The sequence below is a fragment of the Manis javanica genome, chromosome 7 (genome assembly GCF_040802235.1).
Source record: "Manis javanica isolate MJ-LG chromosome 7, MJ_LKY, whole genome shotgun sequence".
Taxonomy (NCBI): Eukaryota; Metazoa; Chordata; class Mammalia; order Pholidota; family Manidae; genus Manis; species Manis javanica.
In genome coordinates this window covers 124,744,014-124,770,407 of record NC_133162.1, presented here as the reverse complement: position 1 = coordinate 124,770,407, position 26,394 = coordinate 124,744,014, and positions in this window count along the sequence as shown.

Sequence of the window (26,394 nt, the reverse complement as noted above, 5' to 3'; positions counted from 1 at the left end):
AAGATTAATTTTGAATCTTAAGCTTACAGTTAGGAAAATTAAAGCTCAAAAAAAGGGAAGTAATGGCCTGAGATCATATGACTGGTAAAGTGACATGGTATGGATACAACATGAATTTCTTGCTAGATACTCTGTGCTTTTTTTGCAATACCATTTGGTTTTCTAATAAAGTAGCTTAAATACCTGAATTTAGCTATAATGCATGATCTTGCTTTTGGCATGCTTTTCCAGATTTCCCTTAACCATCCATATATACTAGTTCTTTTTTCTCCATTGATGGAAAATGTTGTTTCTAGTGGGGGTATACTAGTCCTTGATGATTACCAATAAAAAAAGAGAACTTGTTTTCTACTTTGATATCACAGAAAAATAGTGGGTCCTTCCCTCTGGCCCCATTATCCAATTTGGAATTGGCCATTTTACCATGAAAAGTTCCATATAAATACTTATTTAATGAAGCAGTACCTTCAATTTTCACTCAAATACCACTTTGTTTTATTTATTCATGATGACAAAATAGCTTCTGTAACTGTTTAAAAAATGACTTAACACAGTTTAGAGCTTTGAACCCTTAAATTTCTTCCACTCTTCATTTTGTGGTTAAAAGGAGCTATTTCCCAGATGTAATGAGCTGATAAAATTAGAGGCTTACAATTACCTTGAGATTTACAAAAGTAAAGCTTTATGAAACTTCCTACAACCCAAGACTACTTTCATGATGTTTTCACTGAAATTCCCTTGCATTATTTATAAGGTTGTGAAACTATGTTCATCAAAATACTAAGGGCCATGAAGTTCAAGGCAGAAGCTTTCCATGGGACGCCTTGTGCAATTATATTTGTACTTCAAGGACCGAGACTGAGAGTCTGTGCTATTCTTGCACTAACTACAAAGGGTCCTGAGCATTATCCTTGCAATGCAGACACAGATGGCAGACTTTTTCTCTTGTTTGTCACTGTTCACCTCCACAAATATAGAGCTTTGACAGGTATAGTGTGATTATTTCAAATTCCCTTCACAAAGAATTCAAACCTTTGCAATGCCTGGCAGCCTGACTTTCAGTTCCTTGATTAGACAATAAAGAGGATGAAAAAAAAAAGAGGAGAAAGACCTGATGTGCAATGATTTGGAGCCACAGTTCTCTGTAGAGTTTTTCTTTCAGCATTTTATAAAAGTTGCTTCACTAGACTCCTCTTTCACTGAGACAGCTAACTTAATGAATCTAAAAGATTAGGTTCAAAATTTTTTTTTTCACCGCTGAGAATCTTATTTGAGGACCTCTAAATATGCCTTTTTCAAGTAGACTCAGTTAAAATTTTTCTGTTAAGAAAGACACTTCACCAGTCTTGGCCAACTTTTGAACTCACTCAGTTCAAAACTTCCTCAGTTCAAAAGTACACAGAAGCTGAGGATTAGAGATAAACTTTCTTTGTACTTTTCAAGCATGTCTCTTGCCTTTTTCCCTTTATTTCTTTCATTCACTTTGCCTTTACATACTTTTTTCACTTGTATTTTGTTTTCTCTTTTCATTGTTCACAGATATGCTGACCAACTTTTATTGAAACCAGATGATAGGGTTGTGGTGCTTAAAGAAACATTGTATAAAATGTAGAGTTTTGTAAAGACAGAACTAGAATAACCTGTTATAAAATAGAAAGGAAGTGGAAAATTCCAGAAACTCAGAATGCCTGGTCTTCCTCCAACGATCACAAAACCAGACAGGGTTTGCTTTGGTTTCTCCAATGGTCTCACAATGCACTGTTCTGCAATTCTCTAGTGGACCCTTCCTCATTTTCAAACTTTCTGTTACATGGAGACATTTTATTTATAATATCAACGTTAAACTCTTACCATGTAATGTTCTGAGGAATTAAAGTACAGAAATTAAGGCTGAAATTCCTCATTTTTATTTCCTATGTCACATCGATCAAAAATTCCATTGGATTTACCTCCAAACATACTCTGGACCTGATCACCTCTTGCAGCCACCATTTCTTCTTCCCATCTTTATGCAACAATAGCCCAGGCCATTAGCTTCTTTTCTTTTTTGGCTTGGTGTTACTAATATTTCAAAAACCTAAATAGTTTCTTGAATTCCATTCTTTTCCCCTAAATAGCCAAAGTAAATTCTTAAAAATGTAAATTACAGCCCATCACTCCACTGCTAAAAACTCCCCAAATGCTTCCTACTGAATTTAGATTAAGTACAAACTCCTTATCATAGGCACAAGTCCTTGCAGACTGTGGCTTTTGTCTGTCACATTGAGGACATCTCCAGCCACATTCTGATTTCCATGCTATAGCCACATGGCCTTTCTTCCCTAAACATGTCATACTTACCATGTGGTTCCTTCTGCTTTAACCATTCTTCTTCCAATGTTCAAGGGACAGGCTTCTCATCACTCAGCGCTCCACCCCTCAGAGCCTATCGTCATCACCCAATCTAAAAATCCTTTCCTGTCCCCCATCTCTCTTGATTTCCTTATTCTGTTACATGCTTTCTTTTCTTTATAACACTTACCTCCATCTGGAATTGCCTATTAATTTATTTCCTTGCTTACTATCTGCCTCTTAAAACAGAACTGTGAATTTGTGAGAGCCGAATACTCATCTGTCTTGTTGACTGCAATAGCCTCAGCCCTGGGAACGGTGTCTGGCACATTGTAGACACTCAAGAAATGTTTGTTGAATGAGTGAATATCTAAGGATAATAGTCCGTTGGGGGGGAAAAATGCATGGTATCTTCTCCTTAGATGTGAGTTCTTTATGAGTTAGCCATAGCAGGAAGATTGGTCTCAAACAAATCTATTGTTATGAACATAAAGATATTTAAATAACCCACTCTTTTAGTAACCACCTGTTCTTTTAGTTAATAAGAGTTTATTGCAGCTTCTGTGAAATGATTCCGAGCAGCTAAATGTGTAGTACATTGAGATAAACATGAAAAAAGAAAGCTGAGATGCGTGTATGACAAAAACCACACAGGAAATCTATTTTTAGTTATACGCCATGTGAGTCTTATTTATTATCTTGGCTTATGTCAGAGATGCAAGAACTGTGGCAATTCCTTTAGGATTTATTGTCTAAGTTGTAACTTAGTTTGGCTTGCAGAGATTAATATGAAACAGAATAATTGGTGGTTCTGTATTTATGAATCATTGAGGAAAATCAAATGGTAGAAATGTGGGGAAGGAAAAGGTGAGAATCAAGGTAGAACTGCTGCCTGGTAGAAAAGTTGTCACCGAGAAGAATGCCTGAACATTTTTGCCTTTTGAAAATTCCAAATGCCCAATTTTCTTCTGAGCCCCTCTAAAGGTATTCCATCCATAGTTGCTTGAAAGAACTTACTTAGCTAACTAGGGATACTAAGGGAAACAAAAACCTTTGATTTTAATCATTTCTGGATTATTATTATAGAAATGTTTGTAATTTATAAAGAATTATCATATGAATGTTATAAATTTGATTCCCACACCTTGAAAATTGGTGATGATCTTTCTTCTTTTCAAGTAAGGAAATTGAGTCTCACAGAGGTTGAGATCTGCTTAAATTCAGTAGTAAGAGCTGGAGGGAACATGTGAAATAGATACTTGTGTCTGTGTATGTTAACATCTTATTCCCATTTCTCCTTTGTCTTGTTCATAAATTGTCTGGTTTAGGGGCTTCTTTTGGAAGAAATAATGTTATGTTCAATTGTGCTTTTATTAAATATGGTATCATAAATCTATTATTTCCATAAGACCTAAGATTTAGTTTATCACTATGAAGAAAAAATAATGGCTTAGGGTTATGTTCCAATATAATAGAATATTAGTGTTTGAAGGAAATACAGAGGAGGAGGTCTTATTTAACCTCTCATAAAAAACAGAAGCACCTTCTAAAGCATTCCTATGAGATGGTTGTTAGGAATGTTAGGTAGAAATATGGACATGAGCAGCAGGAAAGGGGAAGATAAGGCTCAGAGAAGAAGCTGCCCAGAGAAGGTTAAAAAAAAGGCCCAAACTCTGCCCAGGGAGGGGGTGCCATGTGGAAACAACACAGGCTTTGCAGGGAGATAACTTCCTCCCCAGTCAGATACCAATCGAAGGAACTAAGAACTGCCCAGATCACCCCTCATGGTGGGGAAAGGACATGCTCACTGTGAAGGATGACTATATAGAAAAGACCTGTAAATCAAATAACCCCACCTTGCCAGTCAAGCAGGTACCTGGGACCAGAATGCAATATAGAAGCTTCTCGCCTAACCGACTGAGGCCTTTGTCTACTTTAACTCTGGCCTGCTCCTCCCTTAGCGTGTATTTAATTAAAACCTTAACCCTGTTTCACTAGTGTGTCTTTGCCTTTCAATTGTTTATTACAGCGGGGACAAGAACTGAGGAGAACGAACTCAATCAGTAACATGGTGGTATTGGATAGGCCATTTAAAGTGACCGCCATGTATATCCCCTCATAAGAACTTCCTTCCTATGGGTTGTAGGGTTTGCTCTCATGTGACCGCATCATGCTGGTCAGAGCTGAGTAGATCATGTCTGGGTAGTTCTCCCCAAGGCAGCTGTCAGGAGAAAGCAATATGTAAAATAGTCTGGTGAGAGAAATCTAACATTGATGCATAGTACTGGATGTTGACAACATGAAGCTTCTCGCCTAATCCAATATGATGATTTCCTAGTAGGTTTTAAGGTAAGCTGTAGGGAAAATCATCAGCAGAGATGTCAGAAAGAAGCTGGGGGCCAGGGGCAGGGAGGGGTGGTTGGGGGAGGTCTGTTCTTCTACCTTGAAGCATTAGAAGCCATGAGAAGGAAAGAAACTTGTTGGTTGTGAGGCTGGTCAACAGTCACAGCAGCAAAGAAGAGAAGCAGTCATAAGCACAGTCAATGACTAAAGTCACTGGGTTGAGTCAACAGAACAGTGCTTTGGTAACCAAGGATGCTACTAGATTCTGCATATCAATAATTAAACTTCTCTTTCTTTTAACAAGGTTATGAGATTTCTGAGACTCCCTTTTTCATTTATGAGTTTTCAGAGTGAACCCCAATTAAGTGAAGTAACTGGAAGAAAATGCCTCTCTTCCTTGGCAACTTCTAAGAGACTATCTAAAAACTCCTAACTTTTCATCAGCTCATTTTTTTCTTAAGACAGCTTATTGAAGCATTGTATTATATTACACCTAAACTTAATAACTACAATTTGTTAGTTGTACTTCTAAAAAATCACCATGTCAACATCGTTGTCTTTATCACAATCTATTAACTACAGGGGTAACCACCACACCTTAGTAAATCCAAATCTCCAGCCAAATATTTACATCAATTGAAATATTCCCAAATTCCCCAATAATGTCATGTGACATAGTTCCCAGAATTTATAACTTCATTGTCAGTGTCTAATTCTCCTTTAATTTGTCAACATTCTAATTCAAGGGTCAGATATACCCCTTAACCTCCCTTGATATAGACATATCTGTCTATTAATGTAGCCTAAGATTTCATTAACTTTTGGCTCTGTCATCGTCTTTCGACTCATGGTACCCTTTCTCCTGGGCATTTTAAAAGACACTCTTACTCTGAATTTTGTTTTTGCAATAGTTGGACTTTTAAAATATCTAATTCCAGATTTAAATTTATCTCTATTACATTTAGTCTTACTGGTTTACCTCTTTTATAGCTTCTTGCTGTCTTTTCCAAAAAACTTCCAGTGGAACACTTACTAGCTCACAAATGTAGTAAGAGCACATGCACATACGCACACAAACACATTTCCCATCATGTTATAAGTCTGAGAAGTTCTGGGCTAAAGAGAAGTTGCAAAGATTTATCTCTGCACACCCTCTCAGAAACTGATGTCTGGAAGAGAAAAAGGTGTTTTTCAAAAAAAACTATTTATCATGAAACTCTTTTTATAGAACACCTACCCACATTTGAAGGAACACAAATATCTTTGTGACCTTAGGCACACTATGTATCTTTCAGAATCATGGCCTCCTAATCCTTAAATTAGAAATAATAATATTTGTCTTACAAGGCTCTTACAAATATTGAAGGAAGTGATATATTTAACCTATAAAGAGAACCCAAAGTTTTCTCTTTTTAAATTCTCCTTTGTTAAGATTTTCAGTTTACTGTTTATGATTTTTCTTGATATATTTTTATACCTAGTCATCTAAGTCCACATAAATGTCTATTTTTGTCTTCAGATTTCCAGTGGAATGACCAAATTCCGCCATGATTTTTTTTTATTCTTTACAATTCACTTTGATGTAGAATCATTTTAGTCTTCCACTCAAATATCAAATTGAAATTCCACTTTGTTAGCTAATTTTGATTAAGTTCAACAGCTGTTTCTTGAGAAATCTCAACAAGCAGGTTGGCCTTTGCCGTGTATCCCAAGCCACAAGCCATTTCCTCCTCCATCTCTGCTCACTTCGTGGAGCGCCATCACATAGAGTCTAGGGTGTTCAGACTTCGGCTCTGTCAATCCAACTTCTAATCAAACGCACAGATCTTGCCTACTGAGATGAATAGCTGTTTGCAATAAGGCAATTATTTCAATAGAGAACTCAGTCTGAAAGTGATCCTGACTGATATTTACAAATACTTTTCAGGGTTTTTGTTTGTTTGTTTGTTTGTTTGTTTTTTGTATCTTCCCATTTTGCCTGTGGTAGAAATTGAAAGAAGAGTTAATGAAACACATGAAAACGAGACACGGATTTAGACCATATTTGCAACTTCTCTTATTTTGGCAGATCCTCTCTTCATATAGAAGTTGCGGTGCCTCCCCTGGGTCTCCCCGTCCAGGTGTCTGGGGCAGTCCCAGAGGACGCTCCTGCTGCCTCTGGTAGCTGTGGTGTGCAGTGACCCGGAGAGAGCAAGGTGGTGAGGGGAAGGGAGCCAGTGTGAGCAGGACATGTGGCCGAGCTTGCATATTTGCTTTAAAATAACACCTTTTAAAATAGCACATTTATTTTTAAATAATTTGGAACATTAGACTCCATTTTACTTTACTCTCTCATTGCTGCCTCCTGACAAGTCCACAGAAAATGCTATATGGTAGGAACTTGTGTATATTGGCAGAACCCTTGAAATTACTCTTGAGTCCATCCTTTCCTCTCTTTTGGGAATCTATAGTCCCCAGCCTAGGTGTCACTCTGCTCTGGAGAATTTTATGTGTGCACATCACCTGTCATCACATCCCCTGCCAGGTACTGTGTGCAGGTGATCTGGTCCTACCCGAGCACAGAAAGTGTACCAAATATCTTGATAGCTGAACTTCTGATTGGACACATGGGAAAAAGTAATTGCTTCTTAAGGTAAGTGATTAGCTAATATTGCATGCAAGTGCATTCAAATACTTGTTTAATATTCTAAAACATTCTTAAGATTGACCTTATTAATAACACTATTCTGGAGCTGGTTGGTATTATAGACATAGGATGGACTTTGTAGCCAGATAGACCTGGAGTTTAACCTTGTTCTGCTCTTCACAGTTTCCATAACCTTGAATAACTTGCTTAACATTCCAAGCTCAGGTTTCCAACACTATGAAAGGCAGACAACAAGACTATCTCATTGGGTTGTTGGGAGGGTGATGGGAAGGTCAAAGTGCAGCTTGGTCTTTTCCAAAGTAGTTCCACCAGATTCCTTCTTAAGGGCAGATGGAAGAGTGTGGAAAATTTATCAGCTAATAGCAGATTTAGACATCTAGGCTCTGATGAACAACCTAGCACACCAGACAAAAGTCAGAATTTTGGGTTCTAGCCGATTGTGCTATTCTGGCAGTCATCCATGTCACTTTTTTATTAAGGGCCATAAGACCAACAGTCAGAATTAAAGGAAAGGTACAGTACTAGCTGAGAGGATTGCATAGGCTTTAAAGAAGAAGCTAATCGAATGAAACTGGTGTGAGCTCTACTAACCCATCAAGGGCCAAGGATTTTAAATACACCTCCAGTGGCCCACCTCTGCAGTCTTTGAATTTTCCTTTAGATAGTTTAATGCTAAATAATGCTTCTAAGAATATTTAAATATCTTCCAGGATGAGGTTCCAGAAACATTTTGCATTCCTTTTTGGTTTAGGATTTTGAGTAGCCTTCTTTATGATTACAAAGTAGAGGCACTATTTTTCTTTTCCTATTGGTTATATAGCATTCAAGCATTGCAGACTTTGAAATGTCAGTAGTCCACAAGCAGAGAATATGGGTATGGATGAGGTCCTTGAAGAGAAATGTCAAAAGGTCTTACCTTATAACTGTTAATAAAGGCTGTCCTTATAAGATATGTGTTGTGGTGACGGAGCAGGGCCTGAGTGGAGAAGGAATTAGAGAAGACATTAGAGCATGGTAAAGGGCTTAGAACATATAATCTACAGAGAAAGTATTACTTCCTTGATTTAGTCTTGGACATCACATAGCCTGGTTACCAGCAAACGTTATGGAATCAACAACTAGCTACAGATTCCGTGGGCCAGACTGGTTTCTTTCACCTCTACATTATCTACCCACCCACATTTAAGCAGTATTAAATACAGACACAAACCCGGATTTTTGAGAAATAAAGTTCTTTCCATTATCTGATCATTGTATTATATTACTATTTATGCACTATAATTATATTATGCATCATACAACTATTACTTAAAGCTCTTATTCCACATCCCCCAACTCTATTGAGATTCAGTTGATTTGTTCTGTGAGTTTATGTTATACAACACGCTGATTTAATACACTTAGATACTGCAAAATGATTACCACCGTAGCATTTCCTAACACCTGCCTCATGTCACATAATTGCTATTTCTTTTTTATAGTAAGAATATTTAATATTTACTCTCTTAGCAACTTTCAAATATATAATACAGTATTATTAACTATACTCACCATGCTGTACATTAGATTCCCAGAAATTTTTCATCTTATAACTGGAAGTTTGAACTCTTTGACCAATGTATCCCCTTTATCTGTACCCCCAGCCCCTGGTAACTATCATTTTACTCTGTTTCTGTGAGTTTGACTTCTTAAGATTCCACATATAAATGATATCATTCAGTATTTGTTTTTGTGCGACTTATTTCACTAAGCTTTCTTATTATTAAATACCTCAAGTGAGTAACAGTAGAAATTATCAAATTTTCTTCTTCATCAAGAAACAGGAAACTGATTTTCCTCATTTCAATACTATAATGATAGGCATTTTATTAACTTGAGAGGTATGCAACCTCTGCTAGTGATTTATTTCAAGAGGGATCTAGATTGGCAAACAATTTTATTAATCTGCATTTGTATATATTGTAATAAATGTATGGAGAAGGAAGAGATTTGAACTGGATACCAGTATACAAAGTATACTGGACTGTCCAGTGACCTCAGATATAGAACAATGAAGATAGGAGTTCCTAGTGTTGGAAAAATGTAGGGTGACACCAGAGGGGGAAATAAAGATCTGAAGATCAGCATTAGAAATGCTATGGCCCAAAATGGGTTGCAACTTATGATTTTAGGGCAAGAATAAGATCATCAAAAGAATAAATTCAAGAATATGAGGTTATTTCACAATTAGGGTATAACAGGTGATTGCTGACATAGGAGAGAATTATTTAATTCCCATTTTGCTTTGTGTTTTATGAGAAGGACTGTCTTCTACACTAAACTATACATAATAAACATTGGTAAGGAAGAATAGAAGATGAAGATGGGATAAAATAATATAAGAGATATTCCTGCTGCTAAAACTTAAGTTTCTGCTATGGGCAAATAGCAGCAGAGTACAATACCAAAGGGTGCAAAGGACAGTGATATGTGAAGAAATCTGAAGGATAAAGGGAAAATGAAAGACAGGAAAATGCAGATGTGGACTCACATTTAAAAAAAGGAAGAACAACAAAAAAAGGGTATATTCTGCCACTCCGGATTAGTGTGCTTTAAATTAATATTGGGCAAGGTTCCAGAATGAATTATTAAAGAGATGATTTATAAGATCCTAGAAGAGGGTTCAGCAAGAGTTCCCTATGGCATTTCATGGCAGAATAACATCATTTTGTTCTTTAGCAAGAAACATTGCCTGTGGTATGAGTATATCTGATACTCTATAGGCATACTGGACTTTCTCTCATAAAGAATGGATGGAGAAGAATGGACTTAATGCAATCATAAATACCTTATTAAGACGGTTCACATGTGTCTGAACAAGGGCTACTTAACAGGATGACATCATCCAAAGAGGAGATAGATGGCTTCTCCGTGGGTTCCTCCTACTGGATTCTTCTCAATGCATTGCTTCTTAATATGGTTTCCCAGCATTCTTCCATGTTTAACATTTCTTGTAGGACAGATCTGTTGGTGATGAATTCTCTCAATTTGTTTATCTGGGAAAAGTCTTTATATCTCCCTCCCTATTGAAAGAAAATTTCACAGAATATAGAATTCGAGGTCGGTAGATCTGTTCTTTCAACAGCCTAGATGTCTCACTGTACTCCTTGTATTGCTTGCATGGTTTCTGATAAGAAGTCTGCTCTAATTCTTACTTTGGTTCCACTACAGGGAAGGTGTCCTCCTGCCCCCAGGCTTCTTTCATGATTTTCTCTTTTTGTCTGTGTTTTTCTGAAATTTTAATATGATATGATTAGATTTTTGTTTTGTTTTTCTTATTTATCTTTTTTGGTATTCTCTGATCTTCCTGGATCTGTGGTTTGGTGTCTGTCATTAATTTTAGAAAGTTTTTGACCATTGTTACTTTAAACATTCCTTCTGCTGCGTTCTTTTTTTCTCCTGGTATTTTAATTATACATGTGTTATGACTTTTAAAATTGCCCCCCAAATTTTAGGTGTGTTATTTATTTATTTATTTATTTATTTTTTGAGAGGGCGTCTCTCATATTTATTGATCAAATGGTTGTTAACAACAATAAAATTCTGTATAGGGGAGTCAATGCTCAATGCTCAATCATTAATCCACCCCAAGCCTAATTCTCGTCAGTCTCCAATCTTCTGAAGCATAACGAACAAGTTCTTACATGGTGAACGAATTCTTACATAGTGAGTAAGTTCTTACATGGCGAACAGTACAAGGGCAGTCATCACAGAAACTTTCGGTTTTGATCACGCATTATGACCTATAAACAATCAGGTCAAATATGAATATTCGTTAGATTTTTATACTTGATTTATATGTGAATCCCACATTTCTCCCTTATTATTATTATTATTTTTAATAAAATGCTGAAGTGGTAGGTAGATGCAAGATAAAGGTAGAAAACATAGTTTAGTGTTATAAGAGAGCAAATGTAGATGATCAGATGTGTTATTTTTTAACTTACTGTTTTTTCTCTTTGCATTTCAGTTTGGGAGGTTGTTACTGACTTATGTTTACGCTAGCTGATTCTTTCCTCAGCTACATTGAGGCTATCAATAAGCCTCCCAAAAGCATTCTTCATTTCTATTACAGTGTTTTTTTCTTTATTTTGAGCATTTTCTTTTGATTTATTTTTAGAGTTTCCATTTCTTTGCTTATGTCACTCATCTGTTGTTGCACATTGCGTACTTTTTCATTAAAACCCTTAACATATGGATCATAGATATATTATAAAATCCCTGTCTGATCATTTAAATATTTATTTCATATCTGAGTCTTGTTCTGATGCTTGTTTTGTCCCTTCAGACTATGGTTTTTGTTTTTTGTTTTCGTTTTTGGTATGCTTTATGAGTTTTTTTTTTTTTTTATGATGGGCCTTTAATGTAAGGATTTATATTGAACTGGCTGGCAGTTGGACTGTTTAATGTTCACTATAGCATTAGGTGCCAGAGGCTTCAAATTCTTCCTTTAATATCTCCTTTTTATTATTTGTGGACTTCCCTAGGTACTTTTCTTCAGAGAGACTCAATGTCTTACTACTCCTCCAGCTATAATCCACTCTTATACCAGAGCCCCTTTGCTGTGTGGGGAGGTGTTGGTCAGGGGAAGCATTCCGTAGGTTTTTGATTAAATCTCAAGTCTCTTTTTGGGCCTGTGTCTCTGGATTTTCACTTTTCACATGATTCTTCACTCAGCCTTTAGCAGTTTGTCAAAATTACCATGTAAGCATTCCTAACTGTAAGTTCATTTTCCAGAATCTTCTGCTCTAAGTAAATAGGTATCAACTGTGTCTATTTGAATGGAATTATCTTTTCAGATTTGGGGGTAATGCTTTGTCCTGAAACCTCAGTTCTCTGATGGGTCTAAGAAAAGTCTCTGAGTTTCAGTTTATCCAGATTTTTTAATCATAAGGATGAAAGTGCTGATTTACAACTTTCTTACATATTGGAACTGAAAGTGGAAGTTCTCAGTTCTATGTTTAACATTTATAATTCCCAGTCCAGGTGAAGATGTGGAGAATTTGCGCAGCTAATCTAAAGAATTAGATCAAGAGCAACAGTGACTATGCAAGATGACAGATTTGTGATTTTGACTAGCTAGAACAATGGCATGAATTTAACCAAAGGTAATAGAAGAGGGAAAGAATTAAATTCCTGCCTTTGGGTTCCAAACACATGTTTCAAGGATAGGAAAGGGGAGCTTAGCCTTAACAATAACAGCCATGAAAAAAGATATGGGGCCCTGAGTCATCATTTAGATTACCATGAGTCAACAGTGAGGATCAGCTTACAAAATACTTGAGCATTGGTTTGCCAAAGTGTTTATTAATATTAAATAAAAAAAGGGTCAAACCTCAAATACATTGGGCTAAGCCACTTCATGTATTAAAGAACATCTCAGAATCTTTAATGTACCTTGAGTTCATCATCATGTTATAAGAGAATAAAGAATCTGTAGCAATTTCCAAATTCATTTGACCGTCAATCTGTTTTTTAATTCTAGCTCTAGCCGTTAATAGCTGTGAAACAATAAATGGCAAGATATGTAACCTCTGAGGATCTTAGTTTTCTCATTTACAGAATAGGAATAATGGTGACTACTCCATAGTCACGTTATCACAATTAAACCAAAATAATACTTGGAAGCACTTGCCATAGTGCTAGGCACAGAGGAAGTGCTAAATAAATGTTGGATTTTTTTTTATTGTTGTTGTTTTTCTTTTCTGATTTCTGCGCATTGCTTTAAAAAAGATATTTAGGAATGGGTTGTAGGGCCCAAGGGCAGGCTGCCCCAAGATGCGTCATTGTGACATGAAGATTATTTTGAACTGAAAACCATCTAGGCCCAACAGACTCTGACCTCCCCTGACCCTAACTGCATACAAAGAATTTAGATGGATGAATTCTGCTGCCGGAGGAGAGCTAACACCAGAGATAGCTGTATTATAATGTACACGAGGGGTGATGGGCAGAGGGATATGACAAAGCCTATTTGTTAAAATTCCTTTCTGTGCAGCACCCGCACCCCCCACCCCCATTTTTTCTGTGTGGTCCATCAAGTATTTTGTTTACCAAACATTTACTCTTCTCATATTCCTGTGAATTACTTGCCTTTTCCTTTGAAGTCTCAAACCACTACCCCTTTCTCCTCGGTCCAGGATGACATATACACCTCATTCTCCCCGACTGTCTTTGGAATCTCATGTCTATGAAGTCCCTGTGTGTGCACAATTAGACTTTGTTTTTTTCTCTTGTTAATCTGGCTCATGTCAGTTTGATTCTTAGATCATCTGGAGGAACCTTGAGAGGTAGAAGAAATTTCTTCCTCCCCAAGAAGGTCATATTTAAATTATTTAGTAACTGATATGGTTTGAGCATTTACCAGTCAAACAGACATTGGTTTAGGAGCAGCCCTTGACTATTGGTCATAGAAATGTCAGGAAGATCCCAGATGATGGACAAGGGCAATGGTGGACACTCAGAGAGGGACTAGGAACCATGGCTTTTTGGCAATTATAGTGCATATTTTAGTAAATTAATTATAGTGACTATTTCAATATTGTCATACACAGTTTGTCTATGGTACTATGTATCTGTTCACAATCAGCTCTGTACACAGGAAAATGAAGACATGTTCATAGAAGAATGTTTAACAGTGTAAAGATAATACAATGTTACATGAGAAACAGCTAATGCAACCCGAGATGTTTGTTCCAGAAAGGGGAAGACTTGGGGGAAAAGACAGGGAATGGTAGCTGTCTTCAAATATCCAAGGGACTGTCAGGTGGAAGACCGATTAGACTTGTTCTGTGTGGCTCCAGAGGATTCGATCAAGAACAAACAGTGTAAGCCTGAACGTTCATCTCTGTACAAGGGTAACTTGTCAGAACTCAGAGCCGTTCAAAGAATGGCTACCTCCGTGAAGAACTGAATTCTCCATTATTTAAAGATGTTCAAAAAGTTAATAGTCGAATACCTAAAGTGGCTATTGTAGAGGAGATTTAAACATGAGGCTGTATGTTTCACAGATTCAACTCAAAGGTCCCTTCATCCCTGAGCATCTTCGGCTCTATGACCAAGAAGCAGAAATACCCGAGTAGTAGTAATTTGGCATTTCATGAACTACTTGTAATGTAGTATGTCAAGTATTCCCCCCTCTTTAGCCCCCAAAATGAAAGCAAAGAACTATATAACTAAACTAGCAAGATAAGCTGCTGCTAAGTTAGATTATGAGTTGAAAACTTCTTTACCCGTGAGGGCTACGAACCCAAAGGGAGACAAACGAAAGCAGTCCCGTATCACAGAGATGTATACAACAATTCAAACCTAACTGACGTCAGCTTATCTTTTTAGAAGCACGTTTAAATGTTCCAAACGTAGGTCTTGCTCCCCGCCAGGTTCCCCAAGCCCACATCACGTCAGTGACATGTTGTCTGTGATACTGGGCTGCCAGGCATTGCCTTTGAAAAGCTTGTAACTGGACTCAGTCTGAAATGATTTGCTTCAATCATGTCAAATGAATGACTCGTTGTGGAAGACTGAACACTGGAATGCTCCTTTTATGCACATACGATTATTATCCAAAAGCCTGTGCGGAGAGTGTGAGCAATTAGAAAGGAGAAAGGAAACGCGTGACTGCTGAACTGCCACCAGTCTCCCCTTACAGATGACTGGTAGTTCTGATTCTATCCCTCTCTTCTTGTTTGCTTCTTCTCTCTTGGGATTTTGGATGAAATAAGCAGCATGTTGCGCCTTCAAATTAGTTGCAAGAGCCAGCCGTATGCAAGCATTTTTGTTCTCAGTCATGGAATCTTGTAAGAATAGAGTCTCGCAGAAACTACCCATTAAATTATGTCTCTTACTATAGATGGTAAAAACTAGGTATACTTTTAGGCTTTTAGGTGCCATTAGCTCTTTGCCTCAAAACCAGCCTTTTATAGAGGTTGCTAGGACTCCTCCATTCCTTCAATCTCTGTGAACCTAGTAAGGACGGGTTGGTTATTATCAGGCAGTCCAGTTTTTAAACTGGAGATGCAAACAAGTATAAAGATTGTTGCAAGTCTATCTATGAACAGTTGGAACCCAGCATTGGGATATTGTCAAGGAAGAGTGGAGACCAACCTAATCTGGAAAATTTAAAACAACAAAAACAACATCAACAACATATGATTGAATATCTGAAAAGATAGCTTGTGACTGCAATATTAGTCACTTATTCCCCTGGGGCCACCATTAAATAAAAACTCTGTGAAAAACGGCCCCTTATTTTGGAGAATAACTGTTTCGTCCATGTGACTTGTTTCTGGACTGAATGTTGTTCTATTTTTAATGAAGTGGAGATCAGGGTTAAGAGCCTAGGCTCTGGGGCCAGCCTTCCTGGGTTCAGATTCTGGCTCCTGGCTCTGTCCCAGGATTGGTTTACACAATCTTATTTAAATTTTCCATTTCTTAGTTTTCTCATCTGTAAAAGGATGACACCAATAATAGCTGTCTCGAAGGGTTGGTGTACAGATTTATGGCTATTGTATTAAAAACTCTGACCAATCTTGTGTAAATGCTAGAGTGTATTGGTTATCATTACCATTACAGTTATTTTTCTATTACTCATTCCCAGAATTTTAATTCCCAAAGCTTTAAGTTATAGCATCATTGACTATATTCTCATGCTATACTATTATCCCCTTGACCAACTTACATTATGACTGAGAATTTTTGTGCTCCTTTAGCCCCCTTACCCTCCCCAACCACCAACCCCAACCCTCCCCCATAGTAACCACTAGTCACTTCTCAGTGTCTGTGAGTTTACTGCTGTCTTGTTCCTTCTGTTTTGCTTTGTTTTTATAGTCCACAAATAAGTGAAATCATATGGTATTTGTGTTTCTCCTGCTAGCTTATTTTACTGAGTATAATACCCTCCAGGCTCATCCACGTTGCTGCAAATGGCAGGATATTTTTATGGCTGAATAATATTCCATTGTGTATATGTACCACATGTGCTTTACCCATTCATCAATTGATACACACTTTGGTTGCTTCCATCCCTTGGCTATTGTAAATAATGTGGCAGTAAACTTAAGGGTGCATATATCTTTTTGAATCAGAGATTTTGTTTTCTTCAGGTGAATTCCTAGGAGTGGAGTTACTGGGTCATATGGTATTTCTATTTTTAGTTTGTTGAGGAACCTCCATACTGCTTTCCACAGCAGTTGCACCAATTTACATTCCCACCAACAGTGTTGGAGGGCTCCCATTTCTCCACACTTGTTATTTCTTGTCATTTGGATAGTGGCCATGATGACTGATGTGAGGAGATGTCTCATTTTGATTTGCATTTCCCTGATGATTAGTGATGTGAAACATCTTTTCATGTGCCTGTTGGCCATTTGTATTCCCTGTTTGGAGAAATGTCTGTTCAGGTGCTCTGCCCATTTTTTTAATTGGTCATTTTTTTTTTTTTTGGTGTTGAGGCATATGGGCTCTCTCTATATTTTGGATGTTAACCCCTTATCAGATAAATCTTTTACAAACAAGTCCATTTCTAGAGTGTATATTATATATCAGCCACAGAGCTCTCTGGATTGGATATTTCTTAATCCTCATAATTGGTCTCTGAGGGTAGGTTCTATAACCATATATATTTTTCAGATCAGGAATTGTGGCTTTCTTGTGTTAAATGATTTTTCCAAGATCTGCTGGTGAAGGGCACATTGAGGGTTGCGGTGGGGTCTACCTGGTCAGAATTTAGGTCTTTCTAAACATGTCAAGCAAGCTGTATCCTCTCTGAACGCATGCTCCTCCTCTGCTTGGGCTCTCTGCTCTGGGAAATCTGATCTGGAATATTCACCTCCAAATTAGTCAGGGCTGACTTAGAAATCCCTCTAATAGATGGTACATAATACACTTTTCTAATACATGAAGAGTGTGTATTAGCCAATATCCATCCTATGAAGAGAGTCTGTCCAGTGAGCAACCAGGAAGGTGGGTGAGGAGCAGAGCACTTTGAGAACCATCTTCTGTGGGGCCATGGAGTTTATTTATTTTGTAACTTAAATTATGCCTTTCCACCAGTAGGTGGCATCTTCTAAATTTGTACCACAATTCTATGCTGCAGAAAACCTAATACTTGGATCCTGAATCTCTAATATTTAATTTAAATGGATAAAAACAAGAAGGAAGGAGATTTGTTCAAATGAATTTTACTGTCACATTCTAATGCCAGAAACCTCAATTGCCAACTCAAAGCATATGTGTGTAACATAGGCCACAAACCACGTGCCATACTTGCCCCCATAGAAGTAAAAAATGAATCCCACAAAGATTGCAATGACTTGACAATATATTCATAAATAAGATTGGTACATTTATTTAACTATAACTACGTATCAGGCACTGTACCAGATGGTCCACATACATTTTGTCATGTAATTTAATCTTCTAAAAAACTCCAGGAGGTAGACATTCTCCAGATTCTCTGAAGTTCTAAAAATTAAGGAATTTGCCTAAATTCATAGTTTTCGGAATTGAGATTTAAATCAAGGTATTTCCTTTACAATATTAGCTTTTCTGGCAGTAAGACAATTACACAAATAATAATGCAAGGTAAAAATAATGAGGTGTCATTAAAATAATGTGCAGAGATACTTGCAAAGGGAGCCCAAAGAAGAAAACAAGCAGAGCCTTTGGGTAAAACTGTCATAAAAATCTCTGTGGAGGATTTAATGTTTGAGGCGGGACTTGAGACCTGGCTCTGGCTTGTGTGGAGAGAACGAGGAGCAGGCTCGGTGATGTGAGGAGGCAGGCAGTCCAGACACGGGGAGAGGAATCAGCTGAGGCCTGGACATGGGAACCACGTGTGGTAATGCAGAACGGCTCTCCATGGCAAGGACAGAAAAGAGAACGTGGTGATTTGGGGTGATAATCCTGAGAAGCAGCTGCATCGTGTTAAAAGGAGTTTGCACTTCGTATGGCAAGCAGTGGAGCAATAAGCAAAAGCAGAGAGAGAGAGAGAGAGAGAGAGAGAGAGAGAGAGAGAGAGAGAGAGAGAGAGAGAGAGAGTGTGTGTGTGTGTGTGTGTAGGAGATTATGGCAAATAGAGAATCCTCCAAAAATTCATTTTTTTTTTTACTTAGCACCAGTAAAAATTTAAAAAAAAAAAAAAATTTTTTTTACTGTGAACCAGATAATGTAGTGTGGGATTTACAATACTATCTCAATGTGGAGGTGGAGGACAGAGGATTACGGACTGGAGGAGGGAGACCAGTTGGAAGTTGGAGGACTCCTGTAGTGGTCCGTGTGAACAAGTCTTCAAGCCTGAGCTTACTTTCTTGTGTAGATGCCCCGGGGTGAGTGTGCTCTCTTCTCTGTGTTTCTGAGTTGCACGCCTCTGGAAAGGCATTTCTTGTCTGGCTTCAAGCTTTTGGGGGTAAGTAAGCTAATCAATAAATAGAGCTTTAAAATCATTGCTCTCCTAATCTAAAGGTCAGGAGAATCTGCACAGCTATCCAAGTTCCATTCTTGGGTTCAAAACAAAGGCTTTACAAGAGATTCTAATATTTCTGCAGATTTATTTCACTCATGGAGAGCATGTGAATTTTTCCTGCTTAGCCGAGACAAAGCTTACTGAGCTAAATTATCAGAGGCATCTTAGGAGAAATTGTACTTGTTCACGGTCATATCACTATCACCTTGTTACAAAGGCAGAGATGACTTGTTTTTTTCTTTTTTTCCTTAAGGAAAAATGTGTTTAATTATTTTGTTGCCTTTCTCCTCTGAAAAACAACAAGTTGCCTTAAACTCCTAGTGACACTCAAAATAGTTCAGGGGGGATGCTGCTGACAGTGGTTATTACTTTCATACAGTTCTGCCTCCCCACGAGGATTACAAGAAATGCTCTCAAACTACCAGACAATGTGTATGCATGCACAGTTAAAAAATTCTCTTTCTGTGGTTTTAGAAGCACCTGCATATATTACATTTCTTTCTAGCTAAGATATGGAATTTCTGTGACTAGAGAAACCATTCTTTCCATTGGAATGCATCAAGAAAAATCCTACTGTAAGTAAGACTGAATTATAATTGTGTGGTTAAAAGCTCTACAGAGCCCAGCCCTTTGGGGACACTCCTTATGTGTCTAGGGTAGTATACTCTTAAAATTATGGCAAGAGAGTGAAATGATTTCATTTTGTGGGATGTCGCCTCCCTTGCCAATGCAATTATTCTGCAACAATCTCAAGCACAATTCATCCTCTACTGTGTGGATTCATGTGAGAGACAGCTCTACAGGTCAAGATTCACAGAGCCACCTTGTTATTTCATACTCTTTTAGAATTGGTTTCTTCCAAGTCAATGCACACAGGTGTTTGCAGTGGCCATAGGCTGGTTTTCACATACTAATCCCAATCCAAGATAAGAGGGCTGAAGTCATGGGACTCACTCTGGTGTGTGTTATTAGGTGAATCAGATGCCACCATAATTGTAATGATTCCCTCCAGCAAACCATGGTAAAGGTGCCAATGACTGAAATTTTCCTGGGGACTCCAGGAAGGGGCAGGTCTCAGAACTCAAATTTCAGAGTTTGGCTTGTAAACAAATCCATGTATATGTAGATGAGATACATGTGTCCTGTTCCTTCAGGAGACTTTCCTGCTCAGATAATTAAAATAGTATCTATTCTTCACAGGTCTCTTCCATGTGACATTCCTGTGCTGGGTATCCTGCGCCTTTACCCACTTTTCATTGTCATGTGACGGGGGACGTGCCATCATCGCTGTTCATGTGAAGGAATGGCGCTGAGATAGGGGAAGCGCCTTTTCCAAAGCTACATGGCTAGAGTAATAATAACAGCAGTGTCACGAAGCACTTAGTCTGCACTTAGTAAATACATAAAATTCACTGTAAAACAATGCAAGCAGACAGGAATGAGTACCTACTATCCTACACAGATGCTAAGCAATTCCCCTGGATTAGCCCATTCAGTTTTTACAACAATTCTAAGAGGAATATCGTATTCAAATGTACCTTTTAAAGATGAGGGACTGAGTCTCTTCAGATGGTAGGCATTTACTGCCTTCTGCTTCCTGCTTGTTTGTTCACCCTCTCGTCCCTCTCATTTTCTATGCCCATTTTTCTGCTCAAGAGAGGAAGCTTACCCCAGACCTGGGCAGTGGGAGGATTCTACCCTCCTGGTCACAAGTGGCTCAGGAATTAACCCATATCCCAAACTGGTCCTGTGAGGTCCACCCCAGAGGCTCTGGTTGGAATTAATGGGAAAGCAGCGCTCCTCTCTCTCCCATCAGTGATTATCTCCATAATGTAAATTTAGGGCTACCAGAGGAAATATTTACTATGACCTAGAGCTTGCCTGAGAAAAATAGCCAATACAGAGAAAAGTTGAATAATGTATGAGAGAGAGAGAGAGGGAGACAAAGAGAGAAAGAGGAAAACTTTCTGGAAGCTAAAATAATTCCCATTTCGGTGGAATTTACTTTGAACTGAACCTCTTTCACTTCCCTCTAATGAAACATTGCACTTTAAAAGAAGTGGATGCTAAGAGTGGGGTGCAGATTATTGACCTTCAAATGTGAGGTTGGATTACGGAGGAGAGAGGAGAAGCAATGAGAGTCCGCTCCTCCCTGGGTGTGAAGCTCCCCGTCACTGCCTTACACTGTCCCCTTGATTCCTGACTCAGACCATTCTCTACTGGACACAGAATCTTGGAAGACTTTGTAAGAAAAATACCAGGATGCTGGAGGGCTGGCCATTTTCTCATGGTTTTGGTAAACTGATACAGGTTTCAGTCAAACCTGTGCTGTTGCAAAGATGAGAGAGGAAAAAATATAACCTTATTATGAGAGGTCTTTCCCGCCAGTAAGAAGCAATCCAAGATGAGATTCAAAAATACGTATCCCACAAATGGTTGGAAAAGCTGAGTTTTCTGCCCCTAGCCAGTCAATGAAAATGATGGCAGAGAAGTGAGAAACGCAGTATATTAATTTCGCAATTACTGATGTAACAAGTTTAGTAACTTAAAGCAACACAAATTCATTCTCTTTCAATCCTAGAGTTTGGAAGTCTAAAAGCAAAGTGCTGGCAGTGCTGTGTTCCATTCAGAGGCCTCAGGGAAGAACGTGTTTTCTTGCCCTTTTCAGCTGTGATAGGCGGCCCCCGTCTCCTGGCTCATGATCCCTCCTGGAATCACTCCCGCCGCTTGCAGTTGGGTCCTGTCTCCTACTGCTCCCTCTGACCTCCTTGCCTCTTTTTCATCAGGACCCTTGTGATTTTATATCGGATTCAATATGATAATCTAGGACAATCTCGCCATCCAAGAGCCCTAATCTACTCATGTTTGCAAAGTCCCTTTTCCCACGGAAGGTAGCAATTCACACATACAGGAATTAGGACATGGACACCTTTTGGGGTGGTCGCCATTGAGCCAACCAACTCAGCTGGCGATATTAACAGAGTACTAGAAAAAGACTGATCCATTGGTCCACCCAATACTTCCTAATATTCATCTTCCTTGTAATTGAGAGGGAAGGTTACCTGTGGCATTGTTCAAATGCTTGGATCCAAATAAGTACAGAGCCAACTCTGGACTTTCTAGTTAAACGATCTGTTAAATTCACGGAATTAAGATTTTTTTTCAATTCAGTTTTTGTAATCTGCAACCCAAACAAGCCTGATTTGTACACTTGTCCAGAGTCTCAGAGTAGCAGAGAGAAGATTTCAAGTATCAGAGCTGATACTTGAGTCCATCCCCTTGGCCACTGTAGGGGTCACTGAATATAATACTCCTTTGTCCTCTGTTTGAGGGGATCTCTTATTTCTTGATTGTTTCTCTACCTACTCATTCCCAACTGCTGCCTCTCTTGGCCACAAGGACGGCCCCTTTGTTCAGGGCTATGCTCTCCTCTAATTCTCATCAAATACATAGCCTGTTTCTTCCAGTACTTTTCTTTAAAATGGTGTGCAGTGATTCACCAGGAGGTAAGGTCTCAGATTCTAGGACCACAAAGAGATACACTTTTCCTCGAGTATAAAAAAGGCTTTATGTTTAGGTAGATGGAAATTCTTCCTCCCCCAACCACTGAGTCACTGCCAAGGTTGGAAAGCACGTCTCTGGCATCATGCAGTTAGCTTTTAAAATTTTGTATCATTAAATTCTTAAAACTCATATATTACACATAGACTTCACTATTGGCTTCCTGGAAGAAATTATCCTTTACTTCAATATTTTATATTGCCAAAATGACAGCTGTTTTTTCATACCATGCGTAAATATAAACACAGGGCACTAACATGGCACCAGATTAATCAGCTTAATCTAATTCATACTAGGTGGCAATTACTGTTTTTTTGAGGTGAAATATATTGAGACTGATAGATTTTATTATATTACAACATTTTGTATTTAGTAATTCACTCTTCCTGGGCTGCCCTTACAATTTGGAACTTTAATCTCTTAAATGAACCAAGTCAGATTATCCTGTCTCCTCAGGGTCCTGAAGGGTTGCACATTTCCTTGGGGATCATTCTATTCCCTAAAGAAGATTCTATGGATTATTGGTAGCTGGCTCAGAAAGGTACTGAAAGTCCATGTTGGTGACAATGTCATGCAGCACCCTGACCAGTCGAAACTACATTTCCCACAATTCCCTTTCTTGAATATTTCCAGGGTTAAAAAGAAAACCACAGGCCCAGTGTGGGTTATTTCTGCCTAACCAAGTCACCAGACTGGGGTTTACTGCCTTACGTAGTTGCAGTTCCAACTTTTCCCTGGAGTGGAATTTTAAGCCCATCAGTCTGGAATTTTCTGATCGTTGCTGAGTCATCGGCAGAAGGCCCTGCTTCTCCTAAGGGATGGTGACCTTACAGAAATAATCTCTAATCACTTCTTTGGCTGATAATGTTGTGCCTCACCCTTCTGCTTATAAAAATTTTCCATTTTGCACAGGTCCTCAGAGCATCTCTCTGTGTGCTAGGTGCGATGCTGATGCTGCCTGATTCATGGGTCACTTAATAAGGCCAATTTGATTTTCAAATTTACTTGAATTTTGTTTTTTTACCAGAAAAAGAACAATGGGCTAAAGATACATTCTCATGTGAGATTTGTAGGGCAGAAGTGAAGCTGCAGCTCTTTTGTAACACACACTGTTGATGATCTGCTGGTTCACTTTTTGGATGGGGCAGTCTCTCTGATTCCTTGGCCATAACTCAGGAACCAGCTTCTCTGGAAGACCCTCACGCCACTAAGGTCAGAGGCAGGGAGAACTGAGACTGGTTTCAGTTTGTCCTTGGGACTCCAGCTTATTCTTGTCCTTACATCCCTCTTTCCTTTCCAACTTCCTTCCCCAGAGACTTCAAGCTCCAGCACCAGACTTCAAGACAACTTAAGCAGCACTCACATTTGCGTAAGGTCAAATCCCTTCAGAGACATACATACATAGATAAATAGATCTACAGATAGATCTCTTAGTGGTTCTCTTGTTGGACAGCAACATCTTGAGGGGTCTCTCCCTGTGTACTAGCTGACACTTCAACCTGGATGGAGGAGGGTTCTTCACTCTGAACTAGAAAGAATTTTCAAGCCAGTTGGTTGAGTACAGGTGAGGAAGGAATTCATTAAAGCAAGGGTAGCAGGAATGGCAGCAGCCTTGCAGGAAGCAGAGAACAAGGAAGAATAGAGGGAGGAAAGGGAAGCTTCTTGAACTCCTGCTCGGCATAGGGCACATCCCTTGCCAACTCCTAAAGCCAGGGTCACTCGGTGTCCAGTGTCCATTTAGATCTGCACTGCATGGGAACTCGGCCCCTACCACCCCAGGATTTTGGGGAGCTGCAGAGCATTGGATGGAGTGAGATTATGTTCTGAGAGCTTCCCAAGGCAAAGAAAGGAGATTTTCAGGCAGGCTACTAAAGAGCATGATTGTACAGCTGCAGTCCTGTCTGAGTCAACCAGGTGATGGGAACTTGCAAGCCCAAATACGAGATCTCAGTAGCCCCTCACTACTTGCCTGAAAGAGGACACAGAGAGAGAGGACTTGTGCTTGAGTCTTTAACATAGAAAAAATAGCAAAGTAACAAAGATGTTTCCCACTGGTCGAGTGCAGAGACAAAAAATGTAGTAAGTTGAGAAGTGAGAAGTCTTTATTTAAGTCAGAAAGCATGCACTCAAAAGAAGGGGAGTGTGGCAACCTCAGAGAAGAGGTGCACTTAAGGGATTAAGATTCTGTCTTTTAAGGCTTTCAGGAATGGGGCAAAGTGACGGGGGGTGTGGGTGGCAGTGGGGAGGGGAGCATGTAGGCTTGATTTTTGGTCTTATGAAATCTATCTCCTGTGAGAGACATTATGTCATCATACATAGACTGTCCTCTACATATTCTGTAAGACAAAGTTAACACAAGGAAGTTTTTGATCCTGTGTCTTTCTAAGATAGTGGTTACTTTCAAGCAGTGGGGACATATCATTTAGGACTGCTTGCCCTGCCTTAAGATAGAGTCAGTTGTTGGTTGATTATCATAAAATATATTAGGAATCAAACCCCCAACACCCTGGTTTTTAAAATGGAATCTTAGCCTTGTGATGGAGTTCCTCCTGTTCTTAATAGACTATTTATATTGCAACATTTTTAATCAGAGGCAAGAAAAGTTAACTCTGATGCTTGTGCCATGTCCCTGCCCTACCTCAGTTCTACCTTTTCTCTTTCAAACCCCCTGATTGATTCCACGCCCCTCCCCCAACCATGCACATCTCTGTTCGTGTAAGAATTGGTTCCAAGGTGCCAGGATCAAAAACTTGTCTTTTAAAGTTATTTCTTGTTTTTATTCAGTGGTCATTGGCCATCCCTTAGGTGTATCATTAATTTGTGGCTTGGTTTTTCACATATTATCAAAAGTCAGAATTTTATAACTTTTCACCAAATTTTATTTCTGGACCTAATATAGCCTTAACATTAATCATTTGATATTTGACAAGTAGAATATAGCTATTTACATAATTTTATTTTGATACTTTACATTCTCATGTGAAAATCCTTTCATTATTATTTTTTGTTATAGATTTGATGGTGGTTACATTTATACCATTAAGAATAGTAACTAGGGGAAAAAAACAAATATTCCAGTAAGTCATATAACAGAAAGTCATGTTTCATGCAGTGGAGATTATGTAATAGTATTTGAATTGAGGAGCATTTACTACAAATCCTAACATACTTTACAAGTCATAGGTAGCTTACCAAAGGGGAGCAAATTTTGCCACCCCAATTGTTTCATTTAAGAAAGACAGAGTTTATCATAGTCATACTGAGGACCATGCTTCGTATAAACTGTTCTGGAGACCCTTAGCTTGGAGACATCTGAAATACTTTATAGCCAAGGATACAGAAAGAAGGGTGTATTTATCAATACATCAGTATGTTATGGATACAAATAGTTTGCATCCTAAAAGATTCTGATGTTGTCTATGTGTATGAGAGGAGGCAAGAGTTAGGGTCTCATTACGTGGATGACCTCATCTTCCTTTGGGGATGAAGAGGGCATTTGTGTCATTATCTTATCCATGCTGACCCGAAAATATCTGACTGATGACATTTTCTGGGAGAGTTTGAAACTACAGTTAGGTTAGGCTTAAGTCCCAGTTTGAAGACTTGGCCTAGCAAAAGTGACTCCATGTTAGGCCTGTGTCTTTTTTTTTAACACAAGATCTACTTTTTGGTATATTGATTATTTTAAGCTGGTTATTTTTAATTTTTTAATTTTTTTTTTTTTGAGAGGGCATCTCTCATATTTATTGATCATATGGTTGTTAACAACAATAAAATTCTGTATAGGGGACTCAATGCACAATCATTAATCAATCCCAAGCCTAATTCTCAACAGTCTCCAATCTTCTGAAGCATAATGAACAAGTTCTTAGATGGTGAACAAGTTCTTACATAGTGAATAAGTTCTTACATGGTGAACAGTGCAAGGGCAGTCATATCACAGAAACTTTCGGTTTTGGTCACGCATCATGAACTATAAACAATCAGGTCAATTATGATTATTCATTTGATT